Raw genomic sequence first — 25250 nt, forward strand, 5'->3', positions numbered from 1 at the left:
TACTGGAAATTGACGATCTTGACGTGAAAATAATGATTTCAAATAAAAATTTCTCAAAGTTTGGAGTAAATTTTACATCAAACATATTTTCGGATCATGAACAATGCAAATCAACCGTTTCCATATAAGCCTTCAATTCGTGTAACGTCAGTAAATCTGTAGATTTAATCCTTCTTCAAACTGCACCACATAAACAAAAAATTTCCACCGTGCTTCCGGGCGATGTTTTCCTTTCTTCAGGACTACACATCATTCTCTCGCCAGCTTCCCTTATGTAGCTCTACAGGCGGCACATTCGGCACTCACCTCGAGCCAGCCACTCATCGAACTCACTCTCGTTCGCTCCAGCCCGTCGTTCGGTTGGCTACGCGAACAGCGAGTGCCGATAGTAAACATTATTTGCAACAAACACAATCCTTGCCTGATAATGTATCCAGCTGGTCGGGAGCGCGCCGCTACTGGTGCCTGGTGGGCCAACGAGTCCGTGGCGGGTGGAAAATTGTTTTAGTTTATGCTTAGCTTCGCCTTCGATCGGACGCGACCGCGGATTATCCTCTCGGATTAGGAGGATTAATATGTGCTACATGTGTGCTGATCCTTCCTGAGCAGAGCAGTTCAGTGGACGCTGGATTGCAGATCATCGGAGTGGAAAGATCGTCTAGTGTCTGTGCTTTTGATGGTGCGCTACAGTAAACTGGATCCAGCCGCGTGTTAATTGGTGCGAACGTGAAAGGAATTGGTTCAGTTGGAAAGGTTACACGAACATTTTATTCCAGCAGTCGATATCCATGTGACTTCAACCGAACCGGCTTTGAAATTCAAAAAAAAGTAGCGCGACGCGGAAAGGATTCTCCCGATTGGGAACGTGCAGTAGTTTGACTTCAAAAGCATGTGGGTGGGAAAAATAACGCTCGCGCGCGCCAGCAGAGACGTGATGTGTACATGATGGAGTTTTGATGAAGTGCTAGTGTGTGTTTTTTCACTCCTTCGTCTGAGCTGTAAATTTGATTTTTTACATACACACGAATTTTTAGCAAGAGTGGAAGAAATCTGTTCTGCGCTGTGCAAGCTGAAAAATTATGCAAAAAATGAAAGTGTGCTGTTACAACCGTGCTGTGGTGAAAGCGTTCTAGTTCAAAGGACGGAGGATATTTTCATTAGTGGCCAGCAAGGATGATGTAATTTCGTGGGGAGTCGAAGTAAGTTTTGATGGCTTAAACTAATAAGATTTTGCTTTGAGAAAAGATTTTCTGAGATGATGAAAGTTTCTAGCTTGAAGGGAATGTGATAGTGGTTTTAGGTAGACGCTGTGGTACAGGTTGATGAGACGGTAATATCCGTGGAATGCCCAGGTAAATCAGCAAAAAGCAAGCTGTTCAATCGAGTTTTTTTCACGATTTAAACGTGTTTTCTCGGTGAAAGTGATGTTACATTCAAACCTTTCGAGCCAATAATTGGTCGGTGTTAAGTCAGACCGGACTAAGTGACATTGTATTGATTTGGAGAAAAACGGGCTTAAACTTTATATCACTGCATAGTTTACATTACAATTGAAAATTATCTTTTGCCATAATTCACATTCATTTCATTTTTCAAATCTGGTAAAAGTCGAATGTAGATGAAGAAATTCTTTATTTAGTTCTATCATTACCTCATTTTTGTATGTTTTGTGACTTAGTCCAGTCTGGCTTAACACCGACCTTAAATAATAGTTCACAACCAAGTGGTGTTTTATGCTGACTTCAATATCGAAGGCCCAACAAGGTAGTGAAACAAATTGAATTTTAGAAGGTTAAACCGAAATTCGTTGACACTAGAAATACTGTGATGAACGATTTTCTAACAATAAAATTCGTTCTTCTAATATAAGTTCGGAAGTCCACGTGTTCATCATACAATCTACACTATTTAGGTCAAACATATTGATATCCAAAAGGGGCTAACCCATTTCGCATTTTTAATAGTTTAAAATAATCCACGTGGACTGATTTGAGAAATTTGAGAACAATTTTTAGATTTTTTTGCTATTAGCAGTCAAAATTGACTATGGAGGTACTAGCTGGCGTCCAAAAGGGGCATTGAGTCTTATGAAAATTTAAGTTTTCTTGTTCGTTTTCTGGGGTTTTAAGAAAAAGTCAATCGATTCGCCATTAGTAAATGTTAAGTTATAGCTCACATATCGGTGAACTCGATATCACACTGTTTTAGTTGAATTGCAATATACGTTGACGTTTTCTATCTAATATATATTTCTTGCATAAATGTATATTATTGAGCGTAATTTTTCGAAAATTCCAATGAAAGTGTCATGTCTCTACATGGAAAGTTGACCGAACAATAAGGGATCAAGAGAAAAACGGTGCATTGTGGTCGGAAAATTTAAAAAACGGAAAATCAATTATTATCTTTCGTTATAGAGTTATGGTGTCTTCGGAAAAGTTGCTATGTGGTTGAAGCATACTAGATCGAAATTCAGTCGGTAGGGGTGCTGTTATCACCCTTTCAATAAAGCTATATAGAAATTTGTTTTCTTCGCGATAGTTGTAGGTCCAATCATTTGAAGTATATCTTCCGAAGATGCAAACTTTGTAGGTTCTGTATGTTTCGAGATAAAGCATGTTTAAGTTTAAAAATTTACTAACAGATTATGTTTCCAAAAATGCGCCATATTTCAAAACTTGTAGAAGTTACAACGTTAGTATCTTCAAAAGATATACTTATAATTACCTGACATACAACTTTGTCGTAGACACAATCTTTCTATTTCGTTCCATTGAAAAGTTGAGCAGCACCGCCCTATAGGACCTCCAAAATTGTTTCATGAACCAAAATATTTCTAAACTATTGCTAAAATACAACCAAACGCACAATTTGGCGATTTTCAACATTCAATCACTTTTCAGACGTCAAAAATAGGACGGACTATCCACTTTGACAGAAATGTGTTCCAAAAAGTATTAAATCGCAATTTTTGAAAAATTCTCACGATAAAACTATTGCAAATTTTGACTTGCTCTTCTCTCCAAAATGACGGCATTAGAGTGTCAAACAATAAATAAAACGAATTGGCTATGGGACTTTGAATATTCACGCTTCATTTAGTTAAATTTTTACATGCCTTAAAGCATACTGTATATTGTGGCAAAATTGGTAGTATGTCCAAAATTGCTAGAGAATTTTCGCGTGGATGCAAAAATGTAGGTGACATACAATTCTGCTACAAAACATTGAGAAAATTTTGGATTTTTAACAGTACGCACCACAGGCAATGATTTTGTTACATAAAAAATTATATTAAAAGCGCTTACGATCTATTGTCGGATCTCTATGAAAATTTGGAAAAATATCTTCAAGGAGTTGCACTTTCCGATAATTTTTTTCTAGGTTTTAGGTCTTTCTATTATTACATTATTTTTTCAAATTTTCTATGTAAAAAATACTTAACCCCTACGTTGAGTTTTTGAGAATTTTTTTCAATCAAGGGTGCTCTTTACTTATTATTTACCTTGCTATCTTTCACGAAAAATTCCGCCATTTTATGAGTAAAGAACCCCCTTAATCGAAAAAAATTCTCAATAACTCAACGTAGGGGTTAAGTATTTTTTAACATACAATGTGTATGCAAATTTTGAAATAAATCGGTAGTACAGTAAGATCCCGTTTTTGGCACGTTCCGATTTTGGCAACATATGGGTTCCGTTTTTCTTGTTGTACATAATAAGTCTTTTAAAAATGTGCAAAAGATATACTTTGAATCAATTGACATCACATTTGACTTTATTTCCAAACGTGGGAGTCATATTAACCCTCAAATACATTACTGTGATAATTTTGAGATGATTTTCGCAATGTTATTTTGAAACAGCGTTATGCATTTAAGGGTTAACTATATTTTACACTATACATGTCGTATTTAATGATTACAATAAGTATTGAAATATATATTTTATGTATGTATAATATAACTGGTAACACTGTAACTAGTGTCTGACGGAATCACTTTTTATAGTAAGACCCAGAGCCTGAGATTTTAAGAGTCAAGTAAAGAGGAATGCGCTACACTGCATAATAAGATTAGTTCTGGAGAAAATTTTCAATTGAACCTTAGTAACATTGCAAGCCTTTTTCTCAAAACTAAATTTTCAGTACACATCGAAAGCTGACCATAGTGCGTCCCAAAGCCGTATTTAAGAATACAAAACTGATAGCTCCCAAATAATTTGTTTCAGCTTTATGATGTCTTTGGCAAATTTGTTAGTTTTTGCCGATTTTTTCAAATGAATGGAATTAGGGTGATCCGTGTGGTTAGGGTGTTCAAAGTTTCGACTGTCAAGATGTGTGAAGTTTACCTGCGCAATGCCTTACTATATAATAACAAATAAATTGAAGCAAGTTTGCTGAATAAACAAGGCTATCTATAATGGTTGATTTGTTATGATTTATTTTTAAGATTTGAGGTAGGGTGGCTCTTGAAAAATCGGGTTGCTTATATTATCTTCTGGTGTGTTAATTTTTCGCAAATGCGTTGTTCTAGAGATTTTAGGAACATTCATTGGAGCACATTTTTACCTTAGCACTGATGTTTCAATCCCTTTTGTTTGGACATTTGCAGGTGTATTTACAACAAAAATGGTTTTCTTCAAACCTAAATATGTTCAAGCATTGCAATTCAATTTTCAATCTATCAATTCGATATGAAAGACAAACGATTGATAAGCTATGGAGAGTTGATAAATTTATTTATTTATTAAAAGAGCTATGTTTTTACATTTCTTATAAAAGAAATGTATAGAATTCGCTCAAACTTTCAAGATTTTTTCTGAGGCCCGGAGGGCCGAGTCTTATATACCAATCGACTCAGCTCGACGATTTGGGACAATGTCTGGGTGTGTGTGTGTGTGTGTCTGTGTGTGTGTGTATGTAACGGACAAATTCTCATTCGTGTTTCTCAGCAATGGCTGAACCGATCTTATCCAAACCAATTTTAAATGAAAGAACTAAAAAACAGTATGAACGCTATTAATTTGTTTTTGATTCTGATGTTTAGTTTCCAAGATATGAATGTTTGAATGCGTAAAAATGGCGTTTTTTGCAGTTTTTTAAACTTATCTGCCGAAATTGACAATATAGTTTAACAATTTATATGTTTTTAGACAGCTTTAACGAATACCTTTCGAACAAGCTATTGATTGTAGAAATCGGACTATTATCAAAAGAGATATTTAACATTAAATGCGGACGAAAGATTTTTATCATTTCCCATTGCCAGAAATATGACCAAAAACATGTAATCTATTATTAACGCCAAAACGGCTTATTTTAGGTCAATAGTATCTTCGGAGAATTTAATGGAGGTAATATGCCCTTTCTTTTGGTATTGTGCTTTTGTTGATTAATCCCCCTATGAGTGAGATATTTTCACACATTTTCTTGGAAGTGATTATATCGAAATGATGTCTTCAGCAAATTTGTAGCTCTTACTTTTGCGAATAACTTTACTAAAGACTTTAAATATCTATTTTGAATACTTTAAAAGTTATGGCTTGTTGTTTGTTGATTACTCTTTGTCGCCCATTTATTGTTCAATATAGTAATAATCCATTGAAATAAGCTAAACATTATTTCGAAAAATCGAATTTTGTATTTCATTTTACTATCTACAAGCGCTAGAAATAATCACCGAACACTTCCAAGTTGTCTGGAAGGAACTTGATAACTTATCAGTACAAAAATGTTCATTTGTGCGAACCTTCTGACTGCAATTTTTCTAACTTATAACCATCGGATCGATCTGAAACATATCGGAAAATGAAAAGCGAAAAAAATAACTCCAAGCAACGGCGTAGCCAAGAGAAGGTTTTGGGGTTTAACACCATACAACACCCCCCCCCCCCCACAACACCCAAAAAAATTTTGGATTGAAGTTGAAAATTTATTGATGCAGACTGATTTAATTCAATATTACAATAACAATTATCTGATCCGTAGATTTATAACCTGTTGTTGTTAACATCATTAGGACTTTTGATAAATTGTCGGAATGGGGTCCTGATATGTAACTGATCTATTGGTCTTGATTTCACAGTTGTTTAATAGCATCAATATCAAATTCCTGCCTGAAAACATTCCAATAGAAAATTCCAGAGTTCTGTAATCAATCATAATCCTCAGATTTATTTTCAAATTGAGCTCGTTTTTGTAGAAATGTACTGTAGTAAGGGTCTCTATTTAATAGGAAGCGAAGTTAAAATTGATTTAATGTCTATGAAACATAGAACTGCTCACCAAAAAAATGCATAACTTTCAACATTTGCTAAAATGTTTTTGCCTTTCTCATTCACTCTAAAATTCGTCAATCTAATCCCGACCTGGAGAGCCGAGTGTCATATGCCAATCGACTGAGTTCGTCGAGATCGGAAAATGTCTGTGTGTGTATGCATGTGTGTGTATGTGTGTATGTGGAAAAAAATGTGACCTCTGTTTCTCAGAGATGGCTGGACCGATTTGCACAAAGTTAGTCTCAAATGAAAGGTACCTTCCCATCGGCTGCTATTGAATATTTTACTGATTGGACTTCTGGTTCCGAAGTTACGAGTTGAAGAGTGCAATCACACAGCAAATTCCCATATAAACTGAAATGAAAAATTTTCAAAATCAAATTTGTATTTTTGATGCCAAATGACTTTAAAATGCATGAAACATTGAGATGTTTGACAAAAATTGACTTCTTTGGACTTTGGTACATTTTTGCCTTTCTCATATAGAAAGGTTATGCAATCACTCTAAAAATCGTCAATCATACGGCCCGGAGGGAGTATGCAGTGAGGGGTTGCTACTTTAATATTGAAGCTAATTTAAAATTTCTTAACAAGTTGAAAAATTTCGGCAGGACCTGGACCTCCCGGATCATTCTCCATGATCCGCCGCTGGTTTCAAGCGATGTTTCAGTATCACATAGTATCTCAAGATCGTGGCTGTCGATCCATTGTATGTATGTGCAAATCGTACTGAACATGTAATATTCATTTCCACCATTGTATTGAACATAACCAGCCATGGAATCGTAGTGTGGACAAATGAGACAAGCACAATTGCACCACTAGATGGATTAAAACAGGTTTTTATTTTGGGAATGCGTCGAGTTGAGACGAAAACGTAATATGATTAATAACGAGAATAACAATTTCCGAATGTAGAGAGAAATTTATGAAAAATGACGATTTCCATTCGACTCTAGCAGGTTCTGATCGATTTTAATGAGCATTTGATTTTTGTTGTATGACCAATTGTATGTATAGGTCAAATGTTTAAAAACAGTAATTTAATGTCAAGATAACATCATTTTGAAACCGCCAATTTCGGAGGTTTAGTATCTTCGATGAGTTTTACAAACGTTAAACAGCGCATCATTTGATAAAATAATTTTGACGGTATATCGTCCAAGAAGTATTTATGGTGAATTTTCTCAGGTTAATATTCATGACTACAATAAAGTCTCAACAAATTCGCTAAAGACACAACCTTGTTACTATTTTCTGGAAAATAATTCTGCATAATTTTAAAACTTCAAAAATTATGTCAACAGTTTTTTCGGCATTTAATTAGCAAGGTACTGGAAGGTGAAGTATATTTTTCAATATTTAGAGCCATAGTACTCAAGGGAGAGCAAGGTGTTGAAAGGAGAAAGTTTAGAAAAGCGTGGAAGGATCATATATGCAAGCTTAGAGCTCACCGGCGACTTAACCCTTTGTCTGCTACCGTAGGGGTCAGGGTCTTTTGGCATTAGAAATGCGAATCACCTGAGTCTACGGCATGTCCGTAGACTCAGGTGATTCGCATTTCTAATGCCAAAAGACCCTGACCCCTACGGTAGCAGACAAAGGGTTAAGTCGCCGGTGAGCTCTAAGCTTGCATATATGATCCTTCCACGCTTTTCTAAACTTTCTCCTTTCAACACCTTGCTCTCCCTTGAGTACTATGGCTCTAAATATTGAAAAATCTACTTCACCTTCCAGTACCTTGCTAATTAAATGCCGAAAAAACTGTTGACAAATTAACTCAATAGGTCGTTAACAAAAATGGTTAACAAAAAAATGGTAAAAAAAAAAAAAATCAAAAATTATGGTTTCGGAATTATGCCGTTTGGACAGTAAGATCGATTTTCACCAAACCCCCACCAAACCGAATTTCTGGCTACGCCGCTGACTTCAAGTAAGTAGAAACAAAGTCGTTCTACACTCGTTCACAAGAAACTTCTTCGAATGCTGACTATCTATTATAATACATTGACACCCCAATTTTATCAGCCAAATATGAATTGCCAAATATGATTTTTTATTGCATCGAACTACAACAATTTTTAGGTAGCTTTCAAGGGGTTATTTGGCGAACCTATTCCAATTCGTATACTAATTAATTGGTATACTTAAGGGTTTATATGTTGCAGATAGAGAAAATACTGAAATTTTCAGCTTTTTTCCTACACAATATTACGAAAGCTTATTAAACAATTTTTCCTAATAAGTTTGTCAAAATTATAAACTATTTGAATTTTTTTAATAGTTTAATTTTTTATTTAACCGTGATTTTTTAATAAATAGTGACCATCGCTTCTCAACGTAGTCTATTTTTCATGGCTTGCGGTGAGCACGATCTCTCGAATTGCTGAACTGAAAATTATGGAATAGAAATAAATTTTTAGTATTCTTTACAGATTTAACTCGCCGCGCAGATAGCTCTGAATTAGACCCGCTGGTGCCCTAAGACGATTTCGCTAGATTTTCGGAGCACTATGCACCCAGTGCATTAACGCAAGTGACGGAAGGCTATCGAAAAGTTTCGTGAAAATGAAAATTCCAGTAATGATGATGATTTCCCCAAACGGTTCGTTTTCGAGAGGTTTTTATTTGTTCTTTGGCATTAGGATTAGCGATAATAATTCAAATCAAGGATACTACTGGGAAGTCACCTTTAGAAAAAGTCGATGTCGAAGTAAAACTTGGAACTATGCTCGCATGCACTTCAGAGATAGCGTGATATCAGGAGCTGCGATTTCATTTCAAGGCCTTTTTTTGAAAAGGGCGATACTCACAAATGTAAACATAAGGCTTTTTTCATACATGCGAATGATAAATAAATAACCCCTTTAGGAAAATTCAGTTTTCCAACCACACTTTAGATATTTTATTAACAGAGCATTAACGATAATTCGATGGTATGTCTATTTTATGGGCCATTTTTTCGCTTTCCCATTGATTTGGTTTGAGATTTCAAGCACTAATGTTGTCCTATGCTGATTTGAGCGATTCTCTGAGTCCTGCCACTATCCCATGTAGTATGTGTTATCAAAAACATCGCGAAACATCAAGTTCTAAATGTTCTCAAACGATATAATATCCGAAGAGAGTGATAAGAATTATAAGAAATGTCTCATCACACTGTTAGGTGGATTAAAAGCGTTTTTTTTAGCCAAATTGTTCATTAATTTTTAGAAAGAAAAGATAACAGCCCCAGGAGCGAAATCAACACTACCATGCGGTGAATTGTTTGAGTTTTGATGTCCAGTGGGCCGAAGAAAAGCGATTCGAATTAAAGGATATGCACCTCCGTTATGAGGGCTATTGCACTCCAGAAATTGTGAGAATTTCACTGGACGGCGCACAGTGTCGCCTAGCCGTACAAAACCTCAAAAAAATTATTATGAGGTTTTCATGATTCAGCATTTATCTCTATTTATAAACAAGTTGAATAGAGTCTTCCCAAAATATTAAACCTTGAGGGCAAAAAATAGATTTATACAGAACGTCAAAGGTGAAATTGATGATCTATTTTCGAAAAAACTGTGATCAAACCTATGATATTCAAATGAATATATCGTTTTAGGTAAGATTCCGATTAGGGTCGAACTGATTTCATTAGTAAGGTTATTCGCTGGACTTATATTTGCCATTCGCGCTTAACAATGATTTAATGCAACAGTAATGTTCCGGATCCAGACAGAATTGAATTCAACTTGGTGAAGAATCTACCTGACATTGCTAAAGACTTTTTTTGTGTTTCAAACTCATCTCGTCAGTAACTAGCACCAACTGGGTGTCTAGTCAGAAGATTTATTTAAACTAGTACCCAAACATCAATGGTTAGACACAAAAAATCCAAATAGTTCACACGACACATGTGAACACCTGAAGCAACTGGCTTGTCCCGAGTGATGTCCCGAGAACCGAATACAGAAAAAATAAACTTAATTTAAGTCCTGCGCCCTTAATGCGCAAATTAGTCTAATCCAATTTTCCCTTTTGAGATATTAAAAATTCCAAAAATGCTCAACAGCAGCCATCTTGTGACAAAATAGCTTGAAAAAAACTATTTTTTATATTTCCCAACTAGTAATTTAAATTTTATTTTACAAGATCTCGATGCACCTCTTTATTGCGTCTAGAGAAATCCCTGAAATATGTCTATTTTTCGTGTTCTATTGTGCACTGGTATAACCCCTTAAGTTAGACGAAACAAAAATAAAGAAAAGAAAACTAACAAAAATAAAACTACAGAAAAAATACCAATAGCTTTACAATGAAGTTTAAGAAAATAGAATACAAATAATACTGTTCAACTTAATGAGTATTAAGAAATGAATTTTTATTACTCGTGACAGTTTTAAGAGATTTTTAAACATTTTATGTATGAAAAGAAACGCTGCACGGGGGAGTCACTGAGGTCGAATCCTGGCCAAAATTATTTAATGCTGCTATTGCTGTTATTATGCCTTAATATGAACCAAAAATAGACAATAGCTAGTTTTTGGAGCAATTTGACATCTATCCACCTATCAGTGCAGAGGTCAATTTTCTATATCCTTTCGAATACTAGTAATCTCGAGGAGATCTTTGTGTATACAGTTGTTTTTCTAATTGAATAAACAAATGATCAGTGGAAAAGGAAGAGGGGAAGGGACGACTGTGCACGAATTCATAGAGATGCATTTTTCCAAACATAGCATTTGCCCCTACAGCATTTCAGTGTACCCCAAATTAGTAAAAATTTCAATATTTTCAAATCGCTTGGAATTTGTGGATCGGACATGTCCGGAAGAATTTTTTATGTTTTTTTGGATAGTTGGAATCTCGTTTTATGATACTGCTTCAGCAACTTTGCCGGATCTCGCCGTTTAACATAACTTTTTTATCATTCAAATTTGGAATAAAATGTTAAAAAAACGATTTTTTTAAGTTGGTGCAATGCACAACAGCACTACTATTTTCTGTTAGTTTTAAGCTGAAGTTAAGATTGGCGGGATCTATGAGTATTTCAAGAAGAAACATCCATACAACTCCATTTTTCATAAGAGTAATCAGACTTATAAGCAGCTTTAAAAGAATATTAAACCCCTTATCAAGAGATTTATAAAATTCTTGTTGGACGATTGTAATTAAATCATTTACCTTTCCAATTTTGTTTGTACATGAAAAAATTGTTCACGAAATCGTTAATAAAGTGCCATGAAATCACGTTTTTACCTTATGAAACATGACCATCAACAAAAATCATGTGTTTTATAATTATGATCAATTTCCTTTCAGTAACGCTCATATTAGTGGAAATATTTATTTTTGATTTGTGAACATCAGTGACGGTTTCCCCATGTCATTACCAAATCGACTTTCTGTGCGTGAACTAGTACACAACTTTATGAATATTACTCATAAAATCAAAGGTTGATTCATGATGTTATTCATAGATATAGGAACAATAATTCACAAAATCAAAACGGCCTGGATACTTTCTCGAAAAGTATTTCACGAAACTCTGCATTATATTCATGAATCCATTCAATCTTCGTGAACTAATTCATAATTCCTCATATAAAACTTTTATAATACAAGTCACCATCCAACATCCGTACTCGAGAAACAGTTCACAAAATCATCAAATATTATTTATGTATTTGTGAACTGGTACATGATTCCTAGTATACATAATTGTTACGACTTACCATTCGTGGTCGTGAAGAAGTTTCACGAAATCATAGAATATTATTCAACCAGTCATGGTTCATAGTAAAATAGTCACGACTTACTATTTTTTTTATTTCGATTATAGAGGTTTTAACCTTAAGGTCATTCGCCTCTTCGGGTTAGCAAAATCTCTAACCCTATGTCGAATGGCAAATATAAGTCATGTAGAACAAATAATAAATCTTGCATTAAATTAAAATTATAATGTTCAAAGTGGCTGTACTCTTTTTTCAAAACAGTTCGGAAAATCGCTTGTAGTTCATGACTCTTGAAAATTAGTGTACTTTTCGAAAATAAATGTCTTGTTTTGCCTCTTTCTGTCCCGAGATATGAAAAAGGTGATTTTTCATGATATGTCGGAAGGTGACGCATGGTAGTTTTTGATTACCCAGTTAACAATGTAATTTATAAAAGTCTCTTAGCATTATCAACAATTGAAAAAATGTGCATGCTGCTAAAAATTCACTAAATCAATTTTGTTGAAAATGACTTTTAAGATGTGCCCAAATTTTGAGGCAAAAAATAATGAAAAATTATCACCAAATATGAATTTCATCAAATTCGGACCCCTTTTGTCCGACTTTTGTATGAAAAGTGATCACTGTGCGAAGACTGAATTTGATAAAAACATGAATAAAATTGAATTTTCTTATTTTTTTTCTTTTATCTCATTCCATTTCGCACATGATTAAAATCCTTGAAACATTTTTGAAGTCGTAGATTGAAAATTCAAACTTTAAAAATAAGGTTCCATTTTTGGCACGGCTCCGGTTTTGGCAACTGAAAAAAATAAAATAAAAAACGGAATCCTACTGTAGTAGTTTTTGAATGTCAGGTAACACCGCAAATCGTGATCTACAAAAAGCTTCGTCACCGAGTCGCTTGTCAATATTTTTGCATGAAAAAATCGCAGAAAGTTATTGGAATTATACATTATAACACATAAAAGTTTTGATTATTTCACTTCACCCGAATTTGCAAAAAAAAAAATAATCGCAAGAAAAGTGTTTTTTCATGTGAAAACCTTTAAGAGAAAATTGAATAAAAACAAAACATAAAGACCGGTTTAACCACTTTAACTTCTCTAAACGTATTCTGCAAGAGCATATGAACAATATTAACTCATTTATAATGCCTGTTCTGCATTATTGCTTGAGTAATACGAGTTATTCTTAGCACCTAGTATATAGGGTAACATGGGGAGACTTGACTATGTTTTCAGCTAAACCTGCATAAATCTCTAACAACGTTTTCAATCCTTCAAAACTCATTAAGATGTGACGTGCCAAGGTATTGTGCGTGTTCGTGATTTTTTGCAGAATGTTTAATTCACGTTTGCAAAAGTTGTCAAAGTTTTTTCTGTGAATGTTTATTTGGTCAAGTCTCCCCGAGAATATTGAGAAATCAGGAAAAAAAATAATAACATAAACATACTGTAATCCTTTTTTCCATATTATCGAGATCCTTCGGTATCAGTAAAAAATATAAAAGGGTAGCGTTTCATAAGTTTAGATTTTTTTAAAATGTATTTCCTTTTAAGGATTATCTGTACTGCTTCCGTTGCATGTTCACACGTTACGAAATTAGCCAGCTAGCTTTGATTACTAGTACTAAAAGATATAGACTGTTGTTTCAGGTGGAGTTTTTGAGTGACATGATTAACATTAACAGTAGGTACCACAGCATAGTAATTATCAGCAATTTAAAATCTTTCTACAGCTTATTTCCACTTGGTCAAGTCTCCCCAACATTAGTTATTGCGTGAAATGTCGTGCAATTTTAGTAATAACTATTCCAATGCAATTCTTCCAAAAAATTGGATCTTCGATCGAAATTGCGATATCACCTAATTTGGGTGGCCCATTTGAGAAATTTTTACTCTATGTGAGGAATTTTTCAGTAGTAAAATCACAATTTTCAAACTCCATTTAAATTTTTTTTGGAAATATCGCCTTCGCATTTTTTTATAAACATACCTGAAAGTATTCTCTTTGAAATGCAAGAAGAAGAGTTTATTTTTGTTTGCCCCAATTTTGGAAAAATATATTGTAAAATGGCCTATTTTTTATTCAATATTGCTCATAACTTCGGTTCTAAAAGTGATATCTGAATTATCAATTATCTATTATCAAAAAATTTGTCTCGATGAGCTTTATAAGTTGTTGACACCGTTTATGAGAAATGAAAAATAAGAAAGTTAGAGTAAAAGAACTGTTTTTGTTAGGAACACCATAAGTTGCTCAAATAAAATAGCTATAAAATAAAAACCTTTAGAGATACAACTGTGACGCCTTCGGCAAAGTTGCTTGGTATAAGTTCCTCTACAATGTTACTGACGACTGAAATATTCTATCTCCTCACATTCGGAAAATAACTGTTGAAGCACCCTAACGATAAGAGTCACCCTAATACCAGCTACATCTGGAGATAGCCTATTCGATACTGATTATTTGTCCTAAAGACATCGTGTCTCTAAAAGGTTTAGCCACAAATATTTTTGTCTTCCTAAATTGTGAATTCGGACCACTGTGCAATGCACAGAGGAATAACTGGGGTCGAATCCTGGCCAAAACTATTTACTGCGGCTTTTGCTGTTATTATGCCTTAATAAGAACTAAAAATAGAAAATAACTAGTTTTTGGAACAATTTGGCATCTATCCACCTACCAGTGCAGAGGTCATTTTTCTAGATCCTTCCGAATACTAGTATTTTCGAGGTAATATTTGTGAATACATTTATTTTTTCCGATGCATGAACAGTTGGTCAGTGGAAAAGGAAGAAGAAAAGGTAAACCTGTGCACATATTCATAGATATACATTTTGCCAAACATAGTATTTGGCCCCACACCAATTTGGCGTATCTCAAATTAGTGGAAATATCAATATTTTCAAATCGCTTAGAATTTGTGGATCGGAAAAGATCGGAAGAGATTGAATGTTTTTCGGATAGCCGGAATCTTGTTTTGTAATGTTGTTTCAGCAGCTTTGCCTGATCTTGCCGTATAATGTAACTTGTTTATCATTCAAATTTGGAATAAAATGTTTAAAAAGGGTGTTTCTAAAGCTGGTACAATACACAGAGACACTACTATTTTCGGTTACTTTTAAGCTGAGATTACACAAATAGTTGTGTTCAATTACGTTTGTTATAATATTGTCTTATTTAATACAGGCATCATCATTAGAAAGCAATTTTGCTGGATATATAATAAAAATGATTAAAAACCCCTTAAAATATCACCATTTTGGATCCATGCAAAAAATCTTTAGCAATTTTTGGCAAACTCTTTATTTTGCCACAATATGCAGTATGCTTTTAGGTATCTAAAAAAAATATAACTTAATAAAAAATCGAAAAAAAAATTTTGGTTCTTGGCCAAGAATTTGTTCTAGTTACTCCTCTGTGCAATGTTCCGATTTATGTAAAATCATTTCACTACTTCATAAGGAATAAGATGAGATATAAGTACTTTAAAAGTAATTATTGGTCGAGTAGATATGTCCATACAAAGTTTGATAAAAAATTACATAATTTAACTCAAATTTATTAGTTACGGAACATTTTCTATAAGAACGGGATTTTTCATTTCAAACTTTAAAAATTACCTTAAGTGATCTAAACAAGTATAAAAATATTTTTGATTTTTTTTTAAGAACCTAATAGAACACGTCATAGCCAATAATAGAATTCTGCGCTTGGTCAAGTCTCCCCAAGTCTCTGACTAGTATAGTAACCGTTTTGAAGTGTGGAAAACAAAGCACTTACTACATTTTAACTGTAAAATTCGTTTAAAAATCTGACATGGCATAAACATTTGCAAGTGTAACTTTTAAGTGTGGCTTTGTACTTGATCCACAATTGCTGCTAAATGATAACAAACTCAATTGCTATTTATATTCATCAATGAATTTTCATACTGATACTTTCAAAAATCAATTGATTTCTCTGCAGTGTTCCTTTTTCGATTACTGGACTTAACGTCTGTATGTGCGATCCAGTCAGTTGCCAGATACTGATGAGACAAATTTGAAACGTTAGTCTTTGAAATGTTTGATGCCGGTTTCGGTTTTAGATCAGAGTCGCCCTAGGTTCGCTCTAATATTTACAAAATCCATACAAAAGTGACAGCTCAGAGCGAACCTAGAGCGACTCGGTTCTAAAAACGAAATCAGCATAAGTCGTGTTTGCGTCTTTCAACATATTGTTTCAATATAGGCGACCTCGTACGGGTTTATACATTATATTCACCACAGGAAGTTACACTCAACCTGAATTCAGCAAAATTTGAAACAATCACCTCAGCAAAACGATATTTGCTCATGAACTATTAAAATTTTAGCAAAAAATTGCTTGCTGAGCGTTCGGGTGTGCAAATCTTGGCTATTGTTTCGAATTATGCTGGGATTCTGTAGGAAACATTACATACCTGATGTTAGCTATGGAATTAAAACCTGTCGTTCACACTACAGAGATAAAACACGTTATAATAATTGGAAACAAGAAAAATGTCATCAAGATAGCGTTAAAACACGTTTTAACTCGCAGTGTGAACGTAGTATTACATTGTCTTGCCAATTTTAATTTGCAAGAAACGCTGAAAACTAGATTGAATTTTTTGGTTAACCTCAAAGTACACGCAATGATATCGTTTCTAGATTCAGTGGCCTGCTAGTCGCACAATCAATTAATGCTGTTTTTATCTATTTCGACCACATCTGCTTGATAATGTTTGGTGATTGAGCATGAACATGAGAATTAACATGATGATTGTACAATTCGTAGCTATTACTCCGTGAAATTGCACAGAAAATCAACTAGCTAGTAGCTATCCATCCTGAATGTGCACGTTTCGAAACTTTTATCCTTTGAAATTTCAGTAACGGCACCGGCCACGTCCTTACATCGGGGAAGGAGATGAATGTTAGTAGAACAAATGTTTTTAGGGAGATCATGTATAGTAGTACGTTTTTGTTAGTGAAATGCGGTAAAAAGTTTCATGCATCTGGCTTCACAATGATAGGTGATACGATCTATGCATCTCTCAGAAGTGTATCATGTGTTTACTGCTCAGGGCAGCTGACAGCCGAGCATTTATGATAAATATATCGTTTGTTGAATGAATTAGGAATCTCTAAAAAATGCAACTTCAACTTCGGACAGCCGGCTGTAGTGTTGGAAGTGGGCCGGTTGAAACTTGTTTCCGTAAGCCCTCTGCTATTTTTAATTTCTTGAACATTTTGAGTATCAAAAACTTTTGAATGTACTTTCTTTAACATCTGGTTGGTTTCTGTCAGGAGATGATAAGGTTCGTCTACAGATAGGTAAACATTACTAGTTTAGAAGTCTATCACTGGAGTGTAACACAGTTTGATACAGTGTGTATGTATGTATGTGAATAAAAATATGCATATCGGTTACTCGGAGATGGCCGAACTGATTGTCTCAAACTTAGTCTCAAATGAAAGGTACAATGTTCCAATAGGCTGCTATTAAATTTCATTCAATTACGACTTCCGGTTCCGGAGTTACAAGTTGAAGAGTACGATCGCGAATGAAATTCCCATATTAATTGGTATCAGCATGTTATCTAAAAGATGCAAAAACTCATAAAATGTGTTTTAAATTGCTTGGATTTATAGTTTCAGCTCACTGGTTCTAGTCTAGTCTAGTCTAGTCTACACATACACAGCCAATACATGTAGGGATCCTGGAAAATTGCAAACGTTCGTCCACAATTTTTCTTGTCATTATTAATGTTTGTGGCACATATTGAATATAACATAAGCATTAAAGCGGCCAGGCCAACTGTGCAGCGTACAAAATAAAGATGATTCAAAATTATACGGCAATCAAATTATTCATTCAATGAATAACTTAATCAACGGATTATTTTGAACCTTGAATAAGGAAGAAACGTGGACAACCGTACACAACCGTTTCAATTTGGTGGGGGTTTGATAAATCGTTGGGAGTGACTTTGCTAAGAGGGTTAATGTCACTCCTTTGCTCCTAGCTTCCTGGGATGGGACAGAAGTATTTAGCCCTGCCCTGGCTAATGAGCCAGGGGTATAGCGCCCTTACTCGCTCTCTGAAAAAATAGAGAAAATTGGCGAAATCGGCTAATTAGTGGTAATATAAACAAAAAAAACGCATAAAAATACAAGCCAACACAACTCACCTTCGACAAAAATCCATACAGGACTTCTATGTCCTAATAGGCAGTACAGGATCACGAAAACAGAAACCTTCCGCGTTCGTTGAGCGTTGGCGGAAAACACAAATAACTGTACCGTATATTTCACAATAGGCCAAACCGATACTAAAAATCGACTGGGAAGTCATTGCTTCTGAATACTTCAGAAACCTTTTTTCACAAAATTCAATGAATTTTTCTAAATATTTCTCAATTTAAGATGTCATGAGTTGTATTACACAACTTTTCAAACGATTAAACACTACTGAATCGTGAAAAAATATATCAAAATAAAACGAAATAAAATCTCCTTTTGGTTTACAAGCCCACGGAATGTCATACAGATTTTGTTTCTTAATTAATGACGGTGCCTGAAAAGTAAAACATAATCGGAACGAGCTCACCAAACAATGCAGGGTCCAATATCAACTATCTTCTATACGGCATCCGTGATGTGTGACAGCCACGCTTTTCTTCGTCGGTTCTGATAGCTGCCCAAGTGCCACTGGTACGGTGATAAGATACTTCGTCCGGGTAACTTCCGCAAAAGAACCACCGATGCTGACAAATTTGCTGGATCCGACTGGAGCTCATGTGGTTCGGCTTCGGTTGTGTATAGATGATGATGTAGATGGTAGGACGTTTTCCTAATGCTGCTCTTGGGGAGGTTTCCGGCGGAATGCCATCCGCATCACCTGGTTTATCGGTAGTCCAGGGTTAGCCCCAGAATTCCAGACACGGAACCACATTGGTGGGTAGGAAATCCATTGTATATTCCCCTTGCCACACAGCTACAATTATATATTTTCTTGTCTTAAAAAATCTTGGAGGAGCGGTTGGAAAAATGCCAGATTGAAAAAAACACGTCTGATCACACCCGCCTACTTAGTTCGAATCCTATAGTTTCAGCTCACTGGTTCCTAATTAAACTCACGTTGACTACTTTGGACATACTTCGGCGGAACTAGAAGCTTCGGGAAAGCGGCTGAGTTCCTGAAGTGCATTCACATCTGCTTCTTAGAAATGTCTGACTCTCTTTTCTCAAATTTATTCTCAAATGAAAGCTACTGCATCCCTATTAACTGTTATTAAATTTTATTGGAATCGAAGTTCTGGTTCCCATGTTAGGGGTTAAAGTATGCGGTCACATGCGAAATTCCCATACAAACCGGTACAATCACTATATGTAAATGATGCAAATTTATTTGAAATGAGTTTTTAATTACTTGAAGTTATTGGTCCAGATAAGTCCAACATAATGCAATTGCCGTTAACCGTAAATATTCAACATTTGCTGCATTGGGACGAGTTTTATTACATGTTACATGTGACTTTCAATTCTACCGATTTAGTGTGTTTCTTTTGTACATCTACTGGTTTGCTTTGCCATTACTGATGTATACCAAAATAGTATCGGTCATTTTTTTTTATTCGGCATGTTATGGTTCCTTTTATTAGCATATCTAATATATGCTATCTATACTCATATAGGTGCAAACGCTCGTGGCCTTCGCAATAACACAAACTTGGTCACAAATGCGACCATGCAATTGCAATAATCCACACATACTTACGCCCGCGATTTCGCCAACATGAAAACACCCCGGTAGTTAAGTAAACGTAGCACCTAAAAGCTTCCAAACGCGGTCTCAAGCATTAACCCACCACTCGCGCGATCATGAAACCGTCACGTCCGGAAGTCTAACCTCGGTCCTAGCAGTTGAACCAATCAAAAGAATGACGATCATATTCACTAGACAACACGTTCCATGGTGACATGACGTGGAACTCTAGTGATATGGGGTTACTGACTCTCTTCTACCATCTGTACCGTACACTAAAAATTAAGCATCAGATTCACGGTCCGCGCGCGATCATCCAAGAATACACGCTACATGATTATAAAATCGAAATTATGCACGCGAAGTCACATTCACGTGACAAACACGTTAATATACAAATGCTTGAGCCCTTCGCGACTATCCACGGCAACTATACCCGCGATCTCGCAAACGCGATCGCAAGCGTGAGCCTAAAAACTCGCGCGATCATGAATCGGTTACTTCTGGAAGTTACTATCCTTGGTATCAGCAGACTAGGTCCATGCCTTCAATTGGACCAATTCAAAAAAGAAAGCTCTTACATCCACTGGACAACACGTTCCACGGCGACATGACCGGGGACTCTATTGATATGGGGTAACTCACTCCCTGTCAAAATGTGAATTGTACACCCTAAACTAACTATCAGAAAGAAGGCCCGCGTGACCACCCAAGAACGTACGCAAATATAGGAATGGCCACACGGTTACAAAATACAGTTTTGTGCAAAGTCACATGTGAAGTCACATCACTCTTAAGCCCTTCGCGATTAACAACGCATAACAATGGCCGCGATCGCGCAAACTGGATAACACCCCAGTAATAAGGTTTAGCACATACGAAATTTCAAAAGCTGTCTCAAACGCGAACCTACAAACGTTCGTTTTCGCGCGATCATGAATCGGTCACGTCCGGAAACCATTAACCTCTGTCATAATAACTTAGGTCCATACAATCAGTAGGACCAATCAAAAAATAAAACTCATATCCACTAGACAACACTTAGGTCCATACGACATGGCCGGGAACACTAGTGATATGGAAGATGTCACTTTCTTCTAGCACCTGAGCCGTACACCAAAAATAAAGCATTAGACTCACTCTAGCATACATGCGAATATGCGAAAGGCACACGGTTTTAATATAGAATTTATACACGCTAAGTTACATACACGTTAGCACACGCGACATACAAACGCACACGCGACATACAAACGCACACACGACATACAAACGCACACGCGATCGAACACGTCAACGTACAAATGCTCGAGTCTTTCGCGATGACACACGCGATCGCGAAGTCCCTACGCCCGCACTTACCTGAACTGTACTATTAATATCACATTCAGAATCACGGGCCTCTACAATTGGCCTAAAGCAGTGTTTTAGTGGGTGCCATTGCCTGTCTCGTCTGCAATTGTAGTGTGTGATTCCGAGAAGCTAGCTCTATAGCTCCAGTAAGACAACTCTCGAAAAAAAGTGTTCTATGAATGTAATTGCCATTTTCACAATTATATTGAACATAACCAGCCATAGAGTCATAGTTTGAAGAAATGAGAAAGACACAACAGCACCACTAGGTGGATTAAAACAGGTTTTGTTAGGTACAGATTGTTTCAAAGTAAGATATCGAAATGATTCGAACCTATAAATATTAGCAGTACAACTCATTTTAAATCATGTATGGCATATGTGTGTGTGTTAACCATCCTAACTCCCACTAGCTGGTAGTGATTTACAGAAAAAAGATGTTTGCATGTATTTTAACATATCCATGCAAATAACTTGGGTCAAGGATTTAGGTAGGTGTTAGCTCAATTGACTTTCCGATGACCCATTTCGTGTACAGTGCCAGACATGTTCCGAGGTCATCATTCCATCAACCAGCCCCGCCTTACTGTAATGTTTGTATCAAATGGATTATAACATTACAATAAGACTTTCGATTCCTTACATGAGGTAAGAAATCGAAGCGTATTTAGTGTATTTATTTGATTTTTGTATATATAAATTAGAATGTCTGTAGAAAAATATACCAGTTTTTGACTGATACTTGCTTATCCATTTTTCGTCCCATTCCAAACCTCCAGATATCCTCAAAATCTCCAGCTTCTTTCTCACAAGTTTGCAAGTACAGCGCAATTTATCAACAACAGTATGCATTCAGCAGATACAGAAGACTCCACTGGCCACGCACGTGGTCCTGAGGTTTGGAAAATGTCGGAAGAAAAAGAAAAACTGACCTGCAGGTTTCCGAATGAGGAACTAAGAAATTGGTGCGACACCTATCGGGTGATAGCTACGGGTGACGCGCTGATAATTTGGAATCGCCACTTTTTTCACCAAGTGACGCCGAAAAATTTTCACTTTTTGAGAAAGATTTATCACTGGGAAAAAAACACTTTTTTTGAGTTTTTGATCTCCACTATTATTATTTACGTCGTTAAATCACTTTTTTCTTCCCCGCATCGGGAATAGACGGCCCGTATTGCGGGGAGAGCACTTTTGAAACTAATGCTGTGTGGCTTTGAATCACTTTACGCCGGGATGAAACTCCAAAAAAATCACTGAATTCCACTTCCGATTTACGAAAACTGTTCACCGAGTCGTTCTTCATATTTAAAAACACTTTTGTTTGATAATCCGTACCGAAAAACTACGATTTTGGACCGACTAGCGAGGAGCTCCAAAACAGTCGACCGATCGCGGCTAAGGTACACACCCGAGCCTTTTTAAATCATGTATGGCATATAGCACGGAAATCATGATCGATTGACCGGAGTTTTCAGTACCGAACGGCACATAAAGACCGGTATACTGTGAAGAAGACAATATGTGGAGCTACGACAAGGTTGGTTGTTTGAAGTTCAATCAATTTTTTGTTCTGTGGCGGTAGCTGACGGAATAAATACCGAATTCTTTCAGAATCTTATGTTTCGTGACAAAGTAATGGAGGTGATCCAATTTTTCTAGTTTTATTATGACCGCCAGTGCGAATTCAAGTGTGTTTTTATATCAATCTTATGTGTAGGGCCTCCAAAATCTCGGCACCTTTGCTCATTCGTAAAAATGCTATTAGAAGTATGTTAACAAGGAAAGTAATAATATAGTGCATGTTCTTATTAATTTTTTTTAACTGAATAGAATGAAATTCCACACATACAAGACCATACGTATTTCCCATGCTCATGCTCTAAGGATTAGTTCTCTAAGTGGCCAAATTAACACTAATTAAACAAAAAAATAGTTCACTCAGTTTAAAAAAAGGTCCGCTCGATTGTCGTCAACAGGCGAGTTTGTTTTCTTTTACATTGCCATCAAATCAAATAAAATTTGAAATTATATATGACAAAAGCGTGAAATTTTGAATATATAATTGCTTATTTAAAGTAAAATAATAAAAATTATTTACCTAAGGATGGTGGGTTATTTTCAATGATGAATCAAATCACAAAAATAAGTGATAAGAGACACGAACGAAGATAACTGACCACCGCCTCACTTGATGATGTTTAGTAATAGTGGTCAATGATTATTATTTTCATATGTGAGGGGGGGGGGGGGGGGTTAAAAACTATATTAGATTTAATTATACAATAATACACTATATTTGGTTCTTCTTAGATAATGATTTTAGTATAATTGCATAAGATTAATTTCATGATTCCTTGGTGGACTTCTGCGAATATTTTATGGTCATGTTATTAAATGGTTTAAATAATGATGAAATAGGATTAAATCTAGTGAAAATTTTCAATAGGACGTAACTAACATTGAGAGCCTCTCTTTGTTTACTTTCTCTTTCGTTTATTACGACGTCATTACAACACTTTGCACTAATTTTCCAGTACATATCGAAAGCCGACGGGTTTTACTAGAATATTATGCAAAGAGTAGAGTAGTAAATGTTGAAATGGCCGAGTAATGAACAGAAGAGAAAGTCCCCAAAGAGAATCTCTCATTGTTACCTACGTCCTATTGAAAATTTTCTCTAGAAATGGGCACTTAGAGTCGAGATTTCTTTATACGTTAATTACATGGCTTCTACGGTTTAATACGCATTCTTCTAATGCATTTTTCATATCAACACCACCACGAATGAATTTTTTTTATTCGTTGCAAAAAAGAGCATTTTATGTCAAATCGATAAACTAAGATTGAGCTTTAATCTTTAATCTACTCGTACTTGTCGGAAATAGGCACTGGAACGACTCTTTCCTCACGGCTAGGTGAACGAATGGTATTTCGAAACCAAATAATGTTTATAAACATCAATAAAATTTTACAACTTAGAATCAAATGTCACAGCTCTAGACTGCGCCCAAGACGAGTAAGCTATTGGAAGCTACCATTCGTTCGTGGGCCTGCTTTCAGTGTCCACTCGATTACGACCCACAATCATCTCTCTTCATCAAAGTGTCGCCATCGCCAGCATCCATTTGTGACGCAGCGTTCCTAAGCCGTCTAAAAAGGAAAAGGACGAATTGTTCAACCCACCCACCCACACACTCTGAACGGCTTTCGGCTTGCGCCTCCTTCTTTCTAGTAGAACGGAAACAGTTCGCTCCATGCCTCCTTCTTTGTTCCGTCTCTGTGTCAAAATTCCGCCTACCCTGGATCTAGAGGGAGGTTTGTGCAAGGCACTGGTTTTTTCACGTAATTTCAACCTTATAGAAAGGGAACCTGTTTTTCTGTTTTGTTTGGGAGCTAGTTATTGCTTAGGATAAGTATCTTAATTCTTTTCAATCTCAACTCTCCAAACAGTTTTAACTTTAAAGAGGCCACTTTCAGTTAAGAAATAAAGTTCATTAAAGATGAACTGAAAAGTGAACTTAGCCACTTCCACGTTGAACCGTGACTATAAAGTTGTTAAATGAATGCCCGGAACTTAAATAAAGTTACTCTTCGGCCGCACAACCCACGGAAATGGGCCACTCCTTTTTCGACTGCTCATTAGCCCCCGGATGGCACGAAGCCACTAATCTTTTGCCGGCCAAGTCTGTTCCGAACGTGGAAAAGACTGTATGCATAGCAAGTTTTTAATCTATTGCGATTAAAAACTTTTCCACTCGGCACCTTTATAGCGCGGCAAGCATTTATGCTTAAGCATCTGGATTCATCCGGATGGGCACAGATTGAGCCCGCGAAGGTTGAAACTTTGAAAAGTGCTAACCACTGGAATTGTTACCTGCGATGACCGGAGGACGACCTCTCGGCGTTAGACAGTCGAATAATTCATCGTCGGGAAAGATCAAGAGCAGGGAACGCAGACGTTTTCTGAATGATGAGCAGACCGTGATGTGCTGTAAGTGTGGCCTCAGAGAGTTGAGCATGAACAGTTTTATCTACATGTTTTGAGTACTCAATTTGCAGTCTTTATATGTAGAGAAGAACGAGCCGAGGTAGTTAATTAATTTTTATTATCATTGTGTCT

General features: G+C 35.9%; 1 protein-coding gene across 3 annotated transcripts in view; it reads left to right on the top strand.

The window, feature by feature from the left end:
• Positions 1-531: 531 nt before the first annotated feature.
• LOC131677903 (carbonic anhydrase-related protein 10) overlaps positions 532-25250 on the top strand; it is a 319983-nt gene continuing 295264 nt past the window's right edge. For 2 of the 3 annotated variants that reach the window (XM_058958004.1, XM_058957995.1), the window contains exon 1: positions 532-1199. The gene's annotated coding sequence lies outside the window, so the exon portion shown is untranslated. Of the gene's footprint in view, positions 1200-1225; positions 1353-25250 lie in introns of those variants that run through there. The other variant, XM_058958014.1, reaches the window with a different exon arrangement.

The sequence above is a fragment of the Topomyia yanbarensis genome, chromosome 1, assembly GCF_030247195.1.
Source record: "Topomyia yanbarensis strain Yona2022 chromosome 1, ASM3024719v1, whole genome shotgun sequence".
Classification (NCBI taxonomy): Eukaryota; Metazoa; Arthropoda; class Insecta; order Diptera; family Culicidae; genus Topomyia; species Topomyia yanbarensis.